Source organism: Hyla sarda, unplaced genomic scaffold (genome assembly GCF_029499605.1).
Source record: "Hyla sarda isolate aHylSar1 unplaced genomic scaffold, aHylSar1.hap1 scaffold_1092, whole genome shotgun sequence".
NCBI lineage: Eukaryota > Metazoa > Chordata > Amphibia > Anura > Hylidae > Hyla > Hyla sarda.
This window is the reverse complement of record NW_026607712.1, coordinates 89,628-107,465: the sequence shown is the minus strand read 5'-3', so window position 1 is coordinate 107,465 and position 17,838 is coordinate 89,628. Positions and strand designations below refer to the sequence as shown.

Genomic DNA, 17,838 nt, shown 5'->3' with positions numbered 1-17,838 from the left:
GACATCACAGCACAGTGCTAAGGCTCCTGGGCCTGGACACAGCAGCGGCTGCAATATCTCAACGGAGAATACGTTTATATATATGTGTGTGTGTGCGCGTATATATATATATATATATATATATATATATATATATATATATATATTTCTCCGCCGAAATCACTTTTAAACCCATTTCCACCTTTTTTTCCCTTCTCTTCCTCTTACTTTTTTTTCACGTTTTTTTACGTTTTTCTCCTTTTCGCCTCTTTTCTGGGCGTATTATTCTTCTTTTTCTTCTTTTTTTTCGTCTAATGCATACCCCATCAGTGCAGCAATGCTTATTCAATACCGCCAGCAGATGGAGACACTGGGGGATAATTTTCTAAGGATTTATACTGATTTTTCCTGTCTGAATTTGTCGCACAGAAAGTTGCAGGCCAAATATGTGTGACATTTCTGCGACTTTAGCTTCTAGAGCATTTTTACAACATTATACATAGGTGCTGAATACATAAAAAGCGACTGTTCAGCGACAGACAAGTCGCATCGGCTGAAAGTAGGCCAGAATGTCAGTCCATGTTGGAGCAGGTTTAGATACAGTCTAAAGTATAGATCTCAAAGTCTGTGCACAGAATTTAGCAAGGGCCTCGCACCTTCTGATGCATCAGGTAGGTGCACAATAGCATAGCCTAACCCTCTGTACTTTGGTCTATATTGATGCGGGACATAGACAGCCAGCTGATGACCAATCCATTAGTGCAATGGATGGCTGGAAGCATTTGTCTTTGCCTTTGCAATACCACAGAAGCAATGCATGGTCAATGTACAGCAATGACACACCTGTGTGAACAGCCAGGAGACCCCCCCCCCCCCATGTTATGTTACATAGTTACATAGTTAGTACGGTCGAAAAAAGACATATGTCCATCAAGTTCAACCAGGGAATTAAGGGGTAGGGGTGTGGCGCGATATTGGGGAAGGGATGAGATTTTATATTTCTTCATAAGCATTAATCTTATTTTGTCAATTAGGAACATTCAGCACCCACCCGCTATCAAGGCAGCTGCCTATCATGTCATGCCCTACCTGCACAGGTGTGCTGGCTACTCAAATGATCCAATTAAGGAGGCCATTTAGTCAGCAGCAGCAGAAGTCCTGTGCCTGGACGCTCCAACAGCGGCCAGACACAAGCAGAAGCAGAAGCAGCAGAAGCAGCAGCAGCACCACCTTTTGTTTTTTGGCTGCAGCAGCAGCAAGGCCCACAGGGCTGGCTAGCTGGCTAGCCAGCAAGCAGGTAGCAATGAAAGTAGGAATCTTTCTTTTTAACCCTGTAAGGGGGTGGTGCACTGTACCCGAAGATACTGCCATATCGGGTCAATGCATAGGGCGACGGAAGCAAGCTTCGAAATCGGCCCCCGTTCTCAAAAATCCATTTAATATATGGTCCCCAGATAGGGGACGTATCAGATATTAAACTGATAAGAACAGATACTACACTTGATCTTAGCCAAAAGGCCGAGAAGCGATAACCGTGAAAGGGGCGGGCCCAACAAGGTGCCCTTCATGGGCACTATCACTGCTTGCTGTCAGGGAGGCTGCCAGACAATTTTCCATGCACACTCTGGGCTGGGGGGCAGTCAACCACCAGTACACACAGCAGAACCTAAACCCATACCATTATTGCTAAGCAGCAAGACAGGGGCCCATTGCACTCCCACGGGGCCTTTTTAAATGCAATCCATAACCCGGATTTGCCAGGAACCCTTCTTACTCCTCCTACTTGCATGTGACAGTGGGCTTAGGATCTGCATAGGAAACACACACACAAGCACACACCTACCTTTGTTGCCTGCAGATGCCTCCTTGGCTGTCCCCAAACGGTATCAAACCAACACCCACGGGAAGCTGTAAGCATAGAGGACATGCCTGCACCCCATTGGACTTACCTGTGTGGGTTAAACCCGGGTTATTTGACAACCTATGGCGGTGATGGTTCTGCTCAGGCAGAGCAGTGCTGATGCTCCTCATAAAGCTGTCGCTGCTGTGAAGGTTCTAGGTGACATCACAAATCCCTATGGTTACATACACAACAAAGCTGGGTTGTTGTTGTTTACACTCTGCAAGGCCTGTGGAAGTGAGTGACATCATAGCACTGTAGTTCTGAGGGTTCTAGATGGATGCAACAATCTCCTGTTGCTTCTATGAAGGCCATAATAGACGACATCACCAAACAGCTCCATAGTCACATACACAGCAAAGGAGAGATGTTGTTTACACCTAGTGATGTCAGTGGTATTGAGTGACATCACAGCACAGTGCTAAGGCTCCTGGGCCTGGACACAGCAGCGGCTGCAATATCTCAACGGAGAATACGTTTATATATATGTGTGTGTGTGCGCGTATATATATATATATATATATATATATATATATATATATATATATATATATATATATATTTCTCCGCCGAAATCACTTTTAAACCCATTTCCACCTTTTTTTCCCTTCTCTTCCTCTTACTTTTTTTTCACGTTTTTTTACGTTTTTCTCCTTTTCGCCTCTTTTCTGGGCGTATTATTCTTCTTTTTCTTCTTTTTTTTCGTCTAATGCATACCCCATCAGTGCAGCAATGCTTATTCAATACCGCCAGCAGATGGAGACACTGGGGGATAATTTTCTAAGGATTTATACTGATTTTTCCTGTCTGAATTTGTCGCACAGAAAGTTGCAGGCCAAATATGTGTGACATTTCTGCGACTTTAGCTTCTAGAGCATTTTTACAACATTATACATAGGTGCTGAATACATAAAAAGCGACTGTTCAGCGACAGACAAGTCGCATCGGCTGAAAGTAGGCCAGAATGTCAGTCCATGTTGGAGCAGGTTTAGATACAGTCTAAAGTATAGATCTCAAAGTCTGTGCACAGAATTTAGCAAGGGCCTCGCACCTTCTGATGCATCAGGTAGGTGCACAATAGCATAGCCTAACCCTCTGTACTTTGGTCTATATTGATGCGGGACATAGACAGCCAGCTGATGACCAATCCATTAGTGCAATGGATGGCTGGAAGCATTTGTCTTTGCCTTTGCAATACCACAGAAGCAATGCATGGTCAATGTACAGCAATGACACACCTGTGTGAACAGCCAGGAGACCCCCCCCCCCCCCATGTTATGTTACATAGTTACATAGTTAGTACGGTCGAAAAAAGACATATGTCCATCAAGTTCAACCAGGGAATTAAGGGGTAGGGGTGTGGCGCGATATTGGGGAAGGGATGAGATTTTATATTTCTTCATAAGCATTAATCTTATTTTGTCAATTAGGAACATTCAGCACCCACCCGCTATCAAGGCAGCTGCCTATCATGTCATGCCCTACCTGCACAGGTGTGCTGGCTACTCAAATGATCCAATTAAGGAGGCCATTTAGTCAGCAGCAGCAGAAGTCCTGTGCCTGGATGCTCCAACAGCGGCCAGACACAAGCAGAAGCAGAAGCAGCAGAAGCAGCAGCACCTTTTGTTTTTTGGCTGCAGCAGCAGCAAGGCCCACAGGGCTGGCTAGCTGGCTAGCCAGCAAGCAGGTAGCAATGAAAGTAGGAATCTTTCTTTTTAACCCTGTAAGGGGGTGGTGCACTGTACCCGAAGATACTGCCATATCGGGTCAATGCATAGGGCGACGGAAGCAAGCTTCGAAATCGGCCCCCGTTCTCAAAAATCCATTTAATATATGGTCCCCAGATAGGGGACGTATCAGATATTAAACTGATAAGAACAGATACTACACTTGATCTTAGCCAAAAGGCCGAGAAGCGATAACCGTGAAAGGGGCGGGCCCAACAAGGTGCCCTTCATGGGCACTATCACTGCTTGCTGTCAGGGAGGCTGCCAGACAATTTTCCATGCACACTCTGGGCTGGGGGGCAGTCAACCACCAGTACACACAGCAGAACCTAAACCCATACCATTATTGCTAAGCAGCAAGACAGGGGCCCATTGCACTCCCACGGGGCCTTTTTAAATGCAATCCATAACCCGGATTTGCCAGGAACCCTTCTTACTCCTCCTACTTGCATGTGACACTGGGCTTAGGATCTGCATAGGAAACACACACACAAGCACACACCTACCTTTGTTGCCTGCAGATGCCTCCTTGGCTGTCCCCAAACGGTATCAAACCAACACCCACGGGAAGCTGTAAGCATAGAGGACATGCCTGCACCCCATTGGACTTACCTGTGTGGGTTAAACCCGGGTTATTTGACAACCTATGGCGGTGATGGTTCTGCTCAGGCAGAGCAGTGCTGATGCTCCTCATAAAGCTGTCGCTGCTGTGAAGGTTCTAGGTGACATCACAAATCCCTATGGTTACATACACAACAAAGCTGGGTTGTTGTTGTTTACACTCTGCAAGGCCTGTGGAAGTGAGTGACATCATAGCACTGTAGTTCTGAGGGTTCTAGATGGATGCAACAATCTCCTGTTGCTTCTATGAAGGCCATAATAGACGACATCACCAAACAGCTCCATAGTCACATACACAGCAAAGGAGAGATGTTGTTTACACCTAGTGATGTCAGTGGTATTGAGTGACATCACAGCACAGTGCTAAGGCTCCTGGGCCTGGACACAGCAGCGGCTGCAATATCTCAACGGAGAATACGTTTATATATATGTGTGTGTGTGCGCGTATATATATATATATATATATATATATATATATATATATATATATATATTTCTCCGCCGAAATCACTTTTAAACCCATTTCCACCTTTTTTCCCTTCTCTTCCTCTTACTTTTTTTTCACATTTTTTTACGTTTTTCTCCTTTTCGCCTCTTTTCTGGGCGTATTATTCTTCTTTTTCTTCTTTTTTTTCGTCTAATGCATACCCCATCAGTGCAGCAATGCTTATTCAATACCGCCAGCAGATGGAGACACTGGGGGATAATTTTCTAAGGATTTATACTGATTTTTCCTGTCTGAATTTGTCGCACAGAAAGTTGCAGGCCAAATATGTGTGACATTTCTGCGACTTTAGCTTCTAGAGCATTTTTACAACATTATACATAGGTGCTGAATACATAAAAAGCGACTGTTCAGCGACAGACAAGTCGCATCGGCTGAAAGTAGGCCAGAATGTCAGTCCATGTTGGAGCAGGTTTAGATACAGTCTAAAGTATAGATCTCAAAGTCTGTGCACAGAATTTAGCAAGGGCCTCGCACCTTCTGATGCATCAGGTAGGTGCACAATAGCATAGCCTAACCCTCTGTACTTTGGTCTATATTGATGCGGGACATAGACAGCCAGCTGATGACCAATCCATTAGTGCAATGGATGGCTGGAAGCATTTGTCTTTGCCTTTGCAATACCACAGAAGCAATGCATGGTCAATGTACAGCAATGACACACCTGTGTGAACAGCCAGGAGACCCCCCCCCCCCCATGTTATGTTACATAGTTACATAGTTAGTACGGTCGAAAAAAGACATATGTCCATCAAGTTCAACCAGGGAATTAAGGGGTAGGGGTGTGGCGCGATATTGGGGAAGGGATGAGATTTTATATTTCTTCATAAGCATTAATCTTATTTTGTCAATTAGGAACATTCAGCACCCACCCGCTATCAAGGCAGCTGCCTATCATGTCATGCCCTACCTGCACAGGTGTGCTGGCTACTCAAATGATCCAATTAAGGAGGCCATTTAGTCAGCAGCAGCAGAAGTCCTGTGCCTGGACGCTCCAACAGCGGCCAGACACAAGCAGAAGCAGAAGCAGCAGAAGCAGCAGCAGCACCACCTTTTGTTTTTTGGCTGCAGCAGCAGCAAGGCCCACAGGGCTGGCTAGCTGGCTAGCCAGCAAGCAGGTAGCAATGAAAGTAGGAATCTTTCTTTTTAACCCTGTAAGGGGGTGGTGCACTGTACCCGAAGATACTGCCATATCGGGTCAATGCATAGGGCGACGGAAGCAAGCTTCGAAATCGGCCCCCGTTCTCAAAAATCCATTTAATATATGGTCCCCAGATAGGGGACGTATCAGATATTAAACTGATAAGAACAGATACTACACTTGATCTTAGCCAAAAGGCCGAGAAGCGATAACCGTGAAAGGGGCGGGCCCAACAAGGTGCCCTTCATGGGCACTATCACTGCTTGCTGTCAGGGAGGCTGCCAGACAATTTTCCATGCACACTCTGGGCTGGGGGGCAGTCAACCACCAGTACACACAGCAGAACCTAAACCCATACCATTATTGCTAAGCAGCAAGACAGGGGCCCATTGCACTCCCACGGGGCCTTTTTAAATGCAATCCATAACCCGGATTTGCCAGGAACCCTTCTTACTCCTCCTACTTGCATGTGACACTGGGCTTAGGATCTGCATAGGAAACACACACACAAGCACACACCTACCTTTGTTGCCTGCAGATGCCTCCTTGGCTGTCCCCAAACGGTATCAAACCAACACCCACGGGAAGCTGTAAGCATAGAGGACATGCCTGCACCCCATTGGACTTACCTGTGTGGGTTAAACCCGGGTTATTTGACAACCTATGGCGGTGATGGTTCTGCTCAGGCAGAGCAGTGCTGATGCTCCTCATAAAGCTGTCGCTGCTGTGAAGGTTCTAGGTGACATCACAAATCCCTATGGTTACATACACAACAAAGCTGGGTTGTTGTTGTTTACACTCTGCAAGGCCTGTGGAAGTGAGTGACATCATAGCACTGTAGTTCTGAGGGTTCTAGATGGATGCAACAATCTCCTGTTGCTTCTATGAAGGCCATAATAGACGACATCACCAAACAGCTCCATAGTCACATACACAGCAAAGGAGAGATGTTGTTTACACCTAGTGATGTCAGTGGTATTGAGTGACATCACAGCACAGTGCTAAGGCTCCTGGGCCTGGACACAGCAGCGGCTGCAATATCTCAACGGAGAATACGTTTATATATATGTGTGTGTGTGCGCGTATATATATATATATATATATATATATATATATATATATATATATATTTCTCCGCCGAAATCACTTTTAAACCCATTTCCACCTTTTTTTCCCTTCTCTTCCTCTTACTTTTTTTTCACGTTTTTTTACGTTTTTCTCCTTTTCGCCTCTTTTCTGGGCGTATTATTCTTCTTTTTCTTCTTTTTTTTCGTCTAATGCATACCCCATCAGTGCAGCAATGCTTATTCAATACCGCCAGCAGATGGAGACACTGGGGGATAATTTTCTAAGGATTTATACTGATTTTTCCTGTCTGAATTTGTCGCACAGAAAGTTGCAGGCCAAATATGTGTGACATTTCTGCGACTTTAGCTTCTAGAGCATTTTTACAACATTATACATAGGTGCTGAATACATAAAAAGCGACTGTTCAGCGACAGACAAGTCGCATCGGCTGAAAGTAGGCCAGAATGTCAGTCCATGTTGGAGCAGGTTTAGATACAGTCTAAAGTATAGATCTCAAAGTCTGTGCACAGAATTTAGCAAGGGCCTCGCACCTTCTGATGCATCAGGTAGGTGCACAATAGCATAGCCTAACCCTCTGTACTTTGGTCTATATTGATGCGGGACATAGACAGCCAGCTGATGACCAATCCATTAGTGCAATGGATGGCTGGAAGCATTTGTCTTTGCCTTTGCAATACCACAGAAGCAATGCATGGTCAATGTACAGCAATGACACACCTGTGTGAACAGCCAGGAGACCCCCCCCCCCCCCCCATGTTATGTTACATAGTTACATAGTTAGTACGGTCGAAAAAAGACATATGTCCATCAAGTTCAACCAGGGAATTAAGGGGTAGGGGTGTGGCGCGATATTGGGGAAGGGATGAGATTTTATATTTCTTCATAAGCATTAATCTTATTTTGTCAATTAGGAACATTCAGCACCCACCCGCTATCAAGGCAGCTGCCTATCATGTCATGCCCTACCTGCACAGGTGTGCTGGCTACTCAAATGATCCAATTAAGGAGGCCATTTAGTCAGCAGCAGCAGAAGTCCTGTGCCTGGACGCTCCAACAGCGGCCAGACACAAGCAGAAGCAGAAGCAGCAGCAGCACCACCTTTTGTTTTTTGGCTGCAGCAGCAGCAAGGCCCACAGGGCTGGCTAGCTGGCTAGCCAGCAAGCAGGTAGCAATGAAAGTAGGAATCTTTCTTTTTAACCCTGTAAGGGGGTGGTGCACTGTACCCGAAGATACTGCCATATCGGGTCAATGCATAGGGCGACGGAAGCAAGCTTCGAAATCGGCCCCCGTTCTCAAAAATCCATTTAATATATGGTCCCCAGATAGGGGACGTATCAGATATTAAACTGATAAGAACAGATACTACACTTGATCTTAGCCAAAAGGCCGAGAAGCGATAACCGTGAAAGGGGCGGGCCCAACAAGGTGCCCTTCATGGGCACTATCACTGCTTGCTGTCAGGGAGGCTGCCAGACAATTTTCCATGCACACTCTGGGCTGGGGGGCAGTCAACCACCAGTACACACAGCAGAACCTAAACCCATACCATTATTGCTAAGCAGCAAGACAGGGGCCCATTGCACTCCCACGGGGCCTTTTTAAATGCAATCCATAACCCGGATTTGCCAGGAACCCTTCTTACTCCTCCTACTTGCATGTGACACTGGGCTGAGGATCTGCATAGGAAACACACACACAAGCACACACCTACCTTTGTTGCCTGCAGATGCCTCCTTGGCTGTCCCCAAACGGTATCAAACCAACACCCACGGGAAGCTGTAAGCATAGAGGACATGCCTGCACCCCATTGGACTTACCTGTGTGGGTTAAACCCGGGTTATTTGACAACCTATGGCGGTGATGGTTCTGCTCAGGCAGAGCAGTGCTGATGCTCCTCATAAAGCTGTCGCTGCTGTGAAGGTTCTAGGTGACATCACAAATCCCTATGGTTACATACACAACAAAGCTGGGTTGTTGTTGTTTACACTCTGCAAGGCCTGTGGAAGTGAGTGACATCATAGCACTGTAGTTCTGAGGGTTCTAGATGGATGCAACAATCTCCTGTTGCTTCTATGAAGGCCATAATAGACGACATCACCAAACAGCTCCATAGTCACATACACAGCAAAGGAGAGATGTTGTTTACACCTAGTGATGTCAGTGGTATTGAGTGACATCACAGCACAGTGCTAAGGCTCCTGGGCCTGGACACAGCAGCGGCTGCAATATCTCAACGGAGAATACGTTTATATATATGTGTGTGTGTGCGCGTATATATATATATATATATATATATATATATATATATATATATATATCTCCGCCGAAATCACTTTTAAACCCATTTCCACCTTTTTTTCCCTTCTCTTCCTCTTACTTTTTTTTCACGTTTTTTTACGTTTTTCTCCTTTTCGCCTCTTTTCTGGGCGTATTATTCTTCTTTTTCTTCTTTTTTTTCGTCTAATGCATACCCCATCAGTGCAGCAATGCTTATTCAATACCGCCAGCAGATGGAGACACTGGGGGATAATTTTCTAAGGATTTATACTGATTTTTCCTGTCTGAATTTGTCGCACAGAAAGTTGCAGGCCAAATATGTGTGACATTTCTGCGACTTTAGCTTCTAGAGCATTTTTACAACATTATACATAGGTGCTGAATACATAAAAAGCGACTGTTCAGCGACAGACAAGTCGCATCGGCTGAAAGTAGGCCAGAATGTCAGTCCATGTTGGAGCAGGTTTAGATACAGTCTAAAGTATAGATCTCAAAGTCTGTGCACAGAATTTAGCAAGGGCCTCGCACCTTCTGATGCATCAGGTAGGTGCACAATAGCATAGCCTAACCCTCTGTACTTTGGTCTATATTGATGCGGGACATAGACAGCCAGCTGATGACCAATCCATTAGTGCAATGGATGGCTGGAAGCATTTGTCTTTGCCTTTGCAATACCACAGAAGCAATGCATGGTCAATGTACAGCAATGACACACCTGTGTGAACAGCCAGGAGACCCCCCCCCCCCCCCCCATGTTATGTTACATAGTTACATAGTTAGTACGGTCGAAAAAAGACATATGTCCATCAAGTTCAACCAGGGAATTAAGGGGTAGGGGTGTGGCGCGATATTGGGGAAGGGATGAGATTTTATATTTCTTCATAAGCATTAATCTTATTTTGTCAATTAGGAACATTCAGCACCCACCCGCTATCAAGGCAGCTGCCTATCATGTCATGCCCTACCTGCACAGGTGTGCTGGCTACTCAAATGATCCAATTAAGGAGGCCATTTAGTCAGCAGCAGCAGAAGTCCTGTGCCTGGACGCTCCAACAGCGGCCAGACACAAGCAGAAGCAGAAGCAGCAGAAGCAGCAGCAGCACCACCTTTTGTTTTTTGGCTGCAGCAGCAGCAAGGCCCACAGGGCTGGCTAGCTGGCTAGCCAGCAAGCAGGTAGCAATGAAAGTAGGAATCTTTCTTTTTAACCCTGTAAGGGGGTGGTGCACTGTACCCGAAGATACTGCCATATCGGGTCAATGCATAGGGCGACGGAAGCAAGCTTCGAAATCGGCCCCCGTTCTCAAAAATCCATTTAATATATGGTCCCCAGATAGGGGACGTATCAGATATTAAACTGATAAGAACAGATACTACACTTGATCTTAGCCAAAAGGCCGAGAAGCGATAACCGTGAAAGGGGCGGGCCCAACAAGGTGCCCTTCATGGGCACTATCACTGCTTGCTGTCAGGGAGGCTGCCAGACAATTTTCCATGCACACTCTGGGCTGGGGGGCAGTCAACCACCAGTACACACAGCAGAACCTAAACCCATACCATTATTGCTAAGCAGCAAGACAGGGGCCCATTGCACTCCCACGGGGCCTTTTTAAATGCAATCCATAACCCGGATTTGCCAGGAACCCTTCTTACTCCTCCTACTTGCATGTGACACTGGGCTTAGGATCTGCATAGGAAACACACACACAAGCACACACCTACCTTTGTTGCCTGCAGATGCCTCCTTGGCTGTCCCCAAACGGTATCAAACCAACACCCACGGGAAGCTGTAAGCATAGAGGACATGCCTGCACCCCATTGGACTTACCTGTGTGGGTTAAACCCGGGTTATTTGACAACCTATGGCGGTGATGGTTCTGCTCAGGCAGAGCAGTGCTGATGCTCCTCATAAAGCTGTCGCTGCTGTGAAGGTTCTAGGTGACATCACAAATCCCTATGGTTACATACACAACAAAGCTGGGTTGTTGTTGTTTACACTCTGCAAGGCCTGTGGAAGTGAGTGACATCATAGCACTGTAGTTCTGAGGGTTCTAGATGGATGCAACAATCTCCTGTTGCTTCTATGAAGGCCATAATAGACGACATCACCAAACAGCTCCATAGTCACATACACAGCAAAGGAGAGATGTTGTTTACACCTAGTGATGTCAGTGGTATTGAGTGACGTCACAGCACAGTGCTAAGGCTCCTGGGCCTGGACACAGCAGCGGCTGCAATATCTCAACGGAGAATACGTTTATATATATGTGTGTGTGTGTGCGCGTATATATATATATATATATATATATATATATATATATATATTTCTCCGCCGAAATCACTTTTAAACCCATTTCCACCTTTTTTTCCCTTCTCTTCCTCTTACTTTTTTTTCACGTTTTTTTACGTTTTTCTCCTTTTCGCCTCTTTTCTGGGCGTATTATTCTTCTTTTTCTTCTTTTTTTTCGTCTAATGCATACCCCATCAGTGCAGCAATGCTTATTCAATACCGCCAGCAGATGGAGACACTGGGGGATAATTTTCTAAGGATTTATACTGATTTTTCCTGTCTGAATTTGTCGCACAGAAAGTTGCAGGCCAAATATGTGTGACATTTCTGCGACTTTAGCTTCTAGAGCATTTTTACAACATTATACATAGGTGCTGAATACATAAAAAGCGACTGTTCAGCGACAGACAAGTCGCATCGGCTGAAAGTAGGCCAGAATGTCAGTCCATGTTGGAGCAGGTTTAGATACAGTCTAAAGTATAGATCTCAAAGTCTGTGCACAGAATTTAGCAAGGGCCTCGCACCTTCTGATGCATCAGGTAGGTGCACAATAGCATAGCCTAACCCTCTGTACTTTGGTCTATATTGATGCGGGACATAGACAGCCAGCTGATGACCAATCCATTAGTGCAATGGATGGCTGGAAGCATTTGTCTTTGCCTTTGCAATACCACAGAAGCAATGCATGGTCAATGTACACCAATGACACACCTGTGTGAACAGCCAGGAGACCCCCCCCCCCCCCCCATGTTATGTTACATAGTTACATAGTTAGTACGGTCGAAAAAAGACATATGTCCATCAAGTTCAACCAGGGAATTAAGGGGTAGGGGTGTGGCGCGATATTGGGGAAGGGATGAGATTTTATATTTCTTCATAAGCATTAATCTTATTTTGTCAATTAGGAACATTCAGCACCCACCCGCTATCAAGGCAGCTGCCTATCATGTCATGCCCTACCTGCACAGGTGTGCTGGCTACTCAAATGATCCAATTAAGGAGGCCATTTAGTCAGCAGCAGCAGAAGTCCTGTGCCTGGACGCTCCAACAGCGGCCAGACACAAGCAGAAGCAGAAGCAGCAGCAGCACCACCTTTTGTTTTTTGGCTGCAGCAGCAGCAAGGCCCACAGGGCTGGCTAGCTGGCTAGCCAGCAAGCAGGTAGCAATGAAAGTAGGAATCTTTCTTTTTAACCCTGTAAGGGGGTGGTGCACTGTACCCGAAGATACTGCCATATCGGGTCAATGCATAGGGCGACGGAAGCAAGCTTCGAAATCGGCCCCCGTTCTCAAAAATCCATTTAATATATGGTCCCCAGATAGGGGACGTATCAGATATTAAACTGATAAGAACAGATACTACACTTGATCTTAGCCAAAAGGCCGAGAAGCGATAACCGTGAAAGGGGCGGGCCCAACAAGGTGCCCTTCATGGGCACTATCACTGCTTGCTGTCAGGGAGGCTGCCAGACAATTTTCCATGCACACTCTGGGCTGGGGGGCAGTCAACCACCAGTACACACAGCAGAACCTAAACCCATACCATTATTGCTAAGCAGCAAGACAGGGGCCCATTGCACTCCCACGGGGCCTTTTTAAATGCAATCCATAACCCGGATTTGCCAGGAACCCTTCTTACTCCTCCTACTTGCATGTGACACTGGGCTTAGGATCTGCATAGGAAACACACACACAAGCACACACCTACCTTTGTTGCCTGCAGATGCCTCCTTGGCTGTCCCCAAACGGTATCAAACCAACACCCACGGGAAGCTGTAAGCATAGAGGACATGCCTGCACCCCATTGGACTTACCTGTGTGGGTTAAACCCGGGTTATTTGACAACCTATGGCGGTGATGGTTCTGCTCAGGCAGAGCAGTGCTGATGCTCCTCATAAAGCTGTCGCTGCTGTGAAGGTTCTAGGTGACATCACAAATCCCTATGGTTACATACACAACAAAGCTGGGTTGTTGTTGTTTACACTCTGCAAGGCCTGTGGAAGTGAGTGACATCATAGCACTGTAGTTCTGAGGGTTCTAGATGGATGCAACAATCTCCTGTTGCTTCTATGAAGGCCATAATAGACGACATCACCAAACAGCTCCATAGTCACATACACAGCAAAGGAGAGATGTTGTTTACACCTAGTGATGTCAGTGGTATTGAGTGACATCACAGCACAGTGCTAAGGCTCCTGGGCCTGGACACAGCAGCGGCTGCAATATCTCAACGGAGAATACGTTTATATATATGTGTGTGTGCGCGCGTATATATATATATATATATATATATATATATATATATATATATATATATATATATTTCTCCGCCGAAATCACTTTTAAACCCATTTCCACCTTTTTTTCCCTTCTCTTCCTCTTACTTTTTTTTCACGTTTTTCTCCTTTTCGCCTCTTTTCTGGGCGTATTATTCTTCTTTTTCTTCTTTTTTTTCGTCTAATGCATACCCCATCAGTGCAGCAATGCTTATTCAATACCGCCAGCAGATGGAGACACTGGGGGATAATTTTCTAAGGATTTATACTGATTTTTCCTGTCTGAATTTGTCGCACAGAAAGTTGCAGGCCAAATATGTGTGACATTTCTGCGACTTTAGCTTCTAGAGCATTTTTACAACATTATACATAGGTGCTGAATACATAAAAAGCGACTGTTCAGCGACAGACAAGTCGCATCGGCTGAAAGTAGGCCAGAATGTCAGTCCATGTTGGAGCAGGTTTAGATACAGTCTAAAGTATAGATCTCAAAGTCTGTGCACAGAATTTAGCAAGGGCCTCGCACCTTCTGATGCATCAGGTAGGTGCACAATAGCATAGCCTAACCCTCTGTACTTTGGTCTATATTGATGCGGGACATAGACAGCCAGCTGATGACCAATCCATTAGTGCAATGGATGGCTGGAAGCATTTGTCTTTGCCTTTGCAATACCACAGAAGCAATGCATGGTCAATGTACAGCAATGACACACCTGTGTGAACAGCCAGGAGACCCCCCCCCATGTTATGTTACATAGTTACATAGTTAGTACGGTCGAAAAAAGACATATGTCCATCAAGTTCAACCAGGGAATTAAGGGGTAGGGGTGTGGCGCGATATTGGGGAAGGGATGAGATTTTATATTTCTTCATAAGCATTAATCTTATTTTGTCAATTAGGAACATTCAGCACCCACCCGCTATCAAGGCAGCTGCCTATCATGTCATGCCCTACCTGCACAGGTGTGCTGGCTACTCAAATGATCCAATTAAGGAGGCCATTTAGTCAGCAGCAGCAGAAGTCCTGTGCCTGGACGCTCCAACAGCGGCCAGACACAAGCAGAAGCAGAAGCAGCAGAAGCAGCAGCAGCACCACCTTTTGTTTTTTGGCTGCAGCAGCAGCAAGGCCCACAGGGCTGGCTAGCTGGCTAGCCAGCAAGCAGGTAGCAATGAAAGTAGGAATCTTTCTTTTTAACCCTGTAAGGGGGTGGTGCACTGTACCCGAAGATACTGCCATATCGGGTCAATGCATAGGGCGACGGAAGCAAGCTTCGAAATCGGCCCCCGTTCTCAAAAATCCATTTAATATATGGTCCCCAGATAGGGGACGTATCAGATATTAAACTGATAAGAACAGATACTACACTTGATCTTAGCCAAAAGGCCGAGAAGCGATAACCGTGAAAGGGGCGGGCCCAACAAGGTGCCCTTCATGGGCACTATCACTGCTTGCTGTCAGGGAGGCTGCCAGACAATTTTCCATGCACACTCTGGGCTGGGGGGCAGTCAACCACCAGTACACACAGCAGAACCTAAACCCATACCATTATTGCTAAGCAGCAAGACAGGGGCCCATTGCACTCCCACGGGGCCTTTTTAAATGCAATCCATAACCCGGATTTGCCAGGAACCCTTCTTACTCCTCCTACTTGCATGTGACACTGGGCTTAGGATCTGCATAGGAAACACACACACAAGCACACACCTACCTTTGTTGCCTGCAGATGCCTCCTTGGCTGTCCCCAAACGGTATCAAACCAACACCCACGGGAAGCTGTAAGCATAGAGGACATGCCTGCACCCCATTGGACTTACCTGTGTGGGTTAAACCCGGGTTATTTGACAACCTATGGCGGTGATGGTTCTGCTCAGGCAGAGCAGTGCTGATGCTCCTCATAAAGCTGTCGCTGCTGTGAAGGTTCTAGGTGACATCACAAATCCCTATGGTTACATACACAACAAAGCTGGGTTGTTGTTGTTTACACTCTGCAAGGCCTGTGGAAGTGAGTGACATCATAGCACTGTAGTTCTGAGGGTTCTAGATGGATGCAACAATCTCCTGTTGCTTCTATGAAGGCCATAATAGACGACATCACCAAACAGCTCCATAGTCACATACACAGCAAAGGAGAGATGTTGTTTACACCTAGTGATGTCAGTGGTATTGAGTGACATCACAGCACAGTGCTAAGGCTCCTGGGCCTGGACACAGCAGCGGCTGCAATATCTCAACGGAGAATACGTTTATATATATGTGTGTGTGTGCGCGTATATATATATATATATATATATATATATATATATATATATATATATATATTTCTCCGCCGAAATCACTTTTAAACCCATTTCCACCTTTTTTTCCCTTCTCTTCCTCTTACTTTTTTTCACGTTTTTTTACGTTTTTCTCCTTTTCGCCTCTCTTCTGGGCGTATTATTATTCTTTTTCTTCTTTTTTTTCGTCTAATGCATACCCCATCAGTGCAGCAATGCTTATTCAATACCGCCAGCAGATGGAGACACTGGGGGATAATTTTCTAAGGATTTATACTGATTTTTCCTGTCTGAATTTGTCGCACAGAAAGTTGCAGGCCAAATATGTGTGACATTTCTGCGACTTTAGCTTCTAGAGCATTTTTACAACATTATACATAGGTGCTGAATACATAAAAAGCGACTGTTCAGCGACAGACAAGTCGCATCGGCTGAAAGTAGGCCAGAATGTCAGTCCATGTTGGAGCAGGTTTAGATACAGTCTAAAGTATAGATCTCAAAGTCTGTGCACAGAATTTAGCAAGGGCCTCGCACCTTCTGATGCATCAGGTAGGTGCACAATAGCATAGCCTAACCCTCTGTACTTTGGTCTATATTGATGCGGGACATAGACAGCCAGCTGATGACCAATCCATTAGTGCAATGGATGGCTGGAAGCATTTGTCTTTGCCTTTGCAATACCACAGAAGCAATGCATGGTCAATGTACAGCAATGACACACCTGTGTGAACAGCCAGGAGACCCCCCCCCCCCCCATGTTATGTTACATAGTTACATAGTTAGTACGGTCGAAAAAAGACATATGTCCATCAAGTTCAACCAGGGAATTAAGGGGTAGGGGTGTGGCGCAATATTGGGGAAGGGATGAGATTTTATATTTCTTCATAAGCATTAATCTTATTTTGTCAATTAGGAACATTCAGCACCCACCCGCTATCAAGGCAGCTGCCTATCATGTCATGCCCTACCTGCACAGGTGTGCTGGCTACTCAAATGATCCAATTAAGGAGGCCATTTAGTCAGCAGCAGCAGAAGTCCTGTGCCTGGACGCTCCAACAGCGGCCAGACACAAGCAGAAGCAGAAGCAGCAGAAGCAGCAGCAGCACCACCTTTTGTTTTTTGGCTGCAGCAGCAGCAAGGCCCACAGGGCTGGCTAGCTGGCTAGCCAGCAAGCAGGTAGCAATGAAAGTAGGAATCTTTCTTTTTAACCCTGTAAGGGGGTGGTGCACTGTACCCGAAGATACTGCCATATCGGGTCAATGCATAGGGTGACGGAAGCAAGCTTCGAAATCGGCCCCCGTTCTCAAAAATCCATTTAATATATGGTCCCCAGATAGGGGACGTATCAGATATTAAACTGATAAGAACAGATACTACACTTGATCTTAGCCAAAAGGCCGAGAAGCGATAACCGTGAAAGGGGCGGGCCCAACAAGGTGCCCTTCATGGGCACTATCACTGCTTGCTGTCAGGGAGGCTGCCAGACAATTTTCCATGCACACTCTGGGCTGGGGGGCAGTCAACCACCAGTACACACAGCAGAACCTAAACCCATACCATTATTGCTAAGCAGCAAGACAGGGGCCCATTGCACTCCCACGGGGCCTTTTTAAATGCAATCCATAACCCGGATTTGCCAGGAACCCTTCTTACTCCTCCTACTTGCATGTGACACTGGGCTTAGGATCTGCATAGGAAACACACACACAAGCACACACCTACCTTTGTTGCCTGCAGATGCCTCCTTGGCTGTCCCCAAACGGTA

At 45.9% G+C, this 17,838-nt stretch overlaps 8 non-coding genes across 8 annotated transcripts; all 8 read right to left on the bottom strand.

Annotated features, from left to right (window-relative positions):
* Nucleotides 1–1,318: 1,318 nt before the first annotated feature.
* Nucleotides 1,319–1,509, bottom strand: LOC130300692 (U2 spliceosomal RNA). The gene has a single exon (XR_008851529.1). It is a non-coding gene; the product is annotated as a U2 spliceosomal RNA (small nuclear RNA).
* Nucleotides 1,510–3,608: 2,099 nt separating this feature from the next.
* Nucleotides 3,609–3,799, bottom strand: LOC130300691 (U2 spliceosomal RNA). The gene has a single exon (XR_008851528.1). It is a non-coding gene; the product is annotated as a U2 spliceosomal RNA (small nuclear RNA).
* A 2,093-nt stretch (nt 3,800–5,892) lies between these two features.
* Nucleotides 5,893–6,083, bottom strand: LOC130300690 (U2 spliceosomal RNA). Its single transcript, XR_008851527.1, has one exon. It is a non-coding gene; the product is annotated as a U2 spliceosomal RNA (small nuclear RNA).
* A 2,086-nt stretch (nt 6,084–8,169) lies between these two features.
* On the bottom strand, nt 8,170–8,360 carry LOC130300689 (U2 spliceosomal RNA). Its single transcript, XR_008851526.1, has one exon. It is a non-coding gene; the product is annotated as a U2 spliceosomal RNA (small nuclear RNA).
* Nucleotides 8,361–10,454: 2,094 nt separating this feature from the next.
* On the bottom strand, nt 10,455–10,645 carry LOC130300688 (U2 spliceosomal RNA). The gene has a single exon (XR_008851525.1). It is a non-coding gene; the product is annotated as a U2 spliceosomal RNA (small nuclear RNA).
* A 2,082-nt stretch (nt 10,646–12,727) lies between these two features.
* Nucleotides 12,728–12,918, bottom strand: LOC130300685 (U2 spliceosomal RNA). Its single transcript, XR_008851523.1, has one exon. It is a non-coding gene; the product is annotated as a U2 spliceosomal RNA (small nuclear RNA).
* A 2,086-nt stretch (nt 12,919–15,004) lies between these two features.
* Nucleotides 15,005–15,195, bottom strand: LOC130300684 (U2 spliceosomal RNA). Its single transcript, XR_008851522.1, has one exon. It is a non-coding gene; the product is annotated as a U2 spliceosomal RNA (small nuclear RNA).
* Nucleotides 15,196–17,291: 2,096 nt separating this feature from the next.
* Nucleotides 17,292–17,482, bottom strand: LOC130300649 (U2 spliceosomal RNA). Its single transcript, XR_008851487.1, has one exon. It is a non-coding gene; the product is annotated as a U2 spliceosomal RNA (small nuclear RNA).
* Nucleotides 17,483–17,838: the final 356 nt, after the last annotated feature.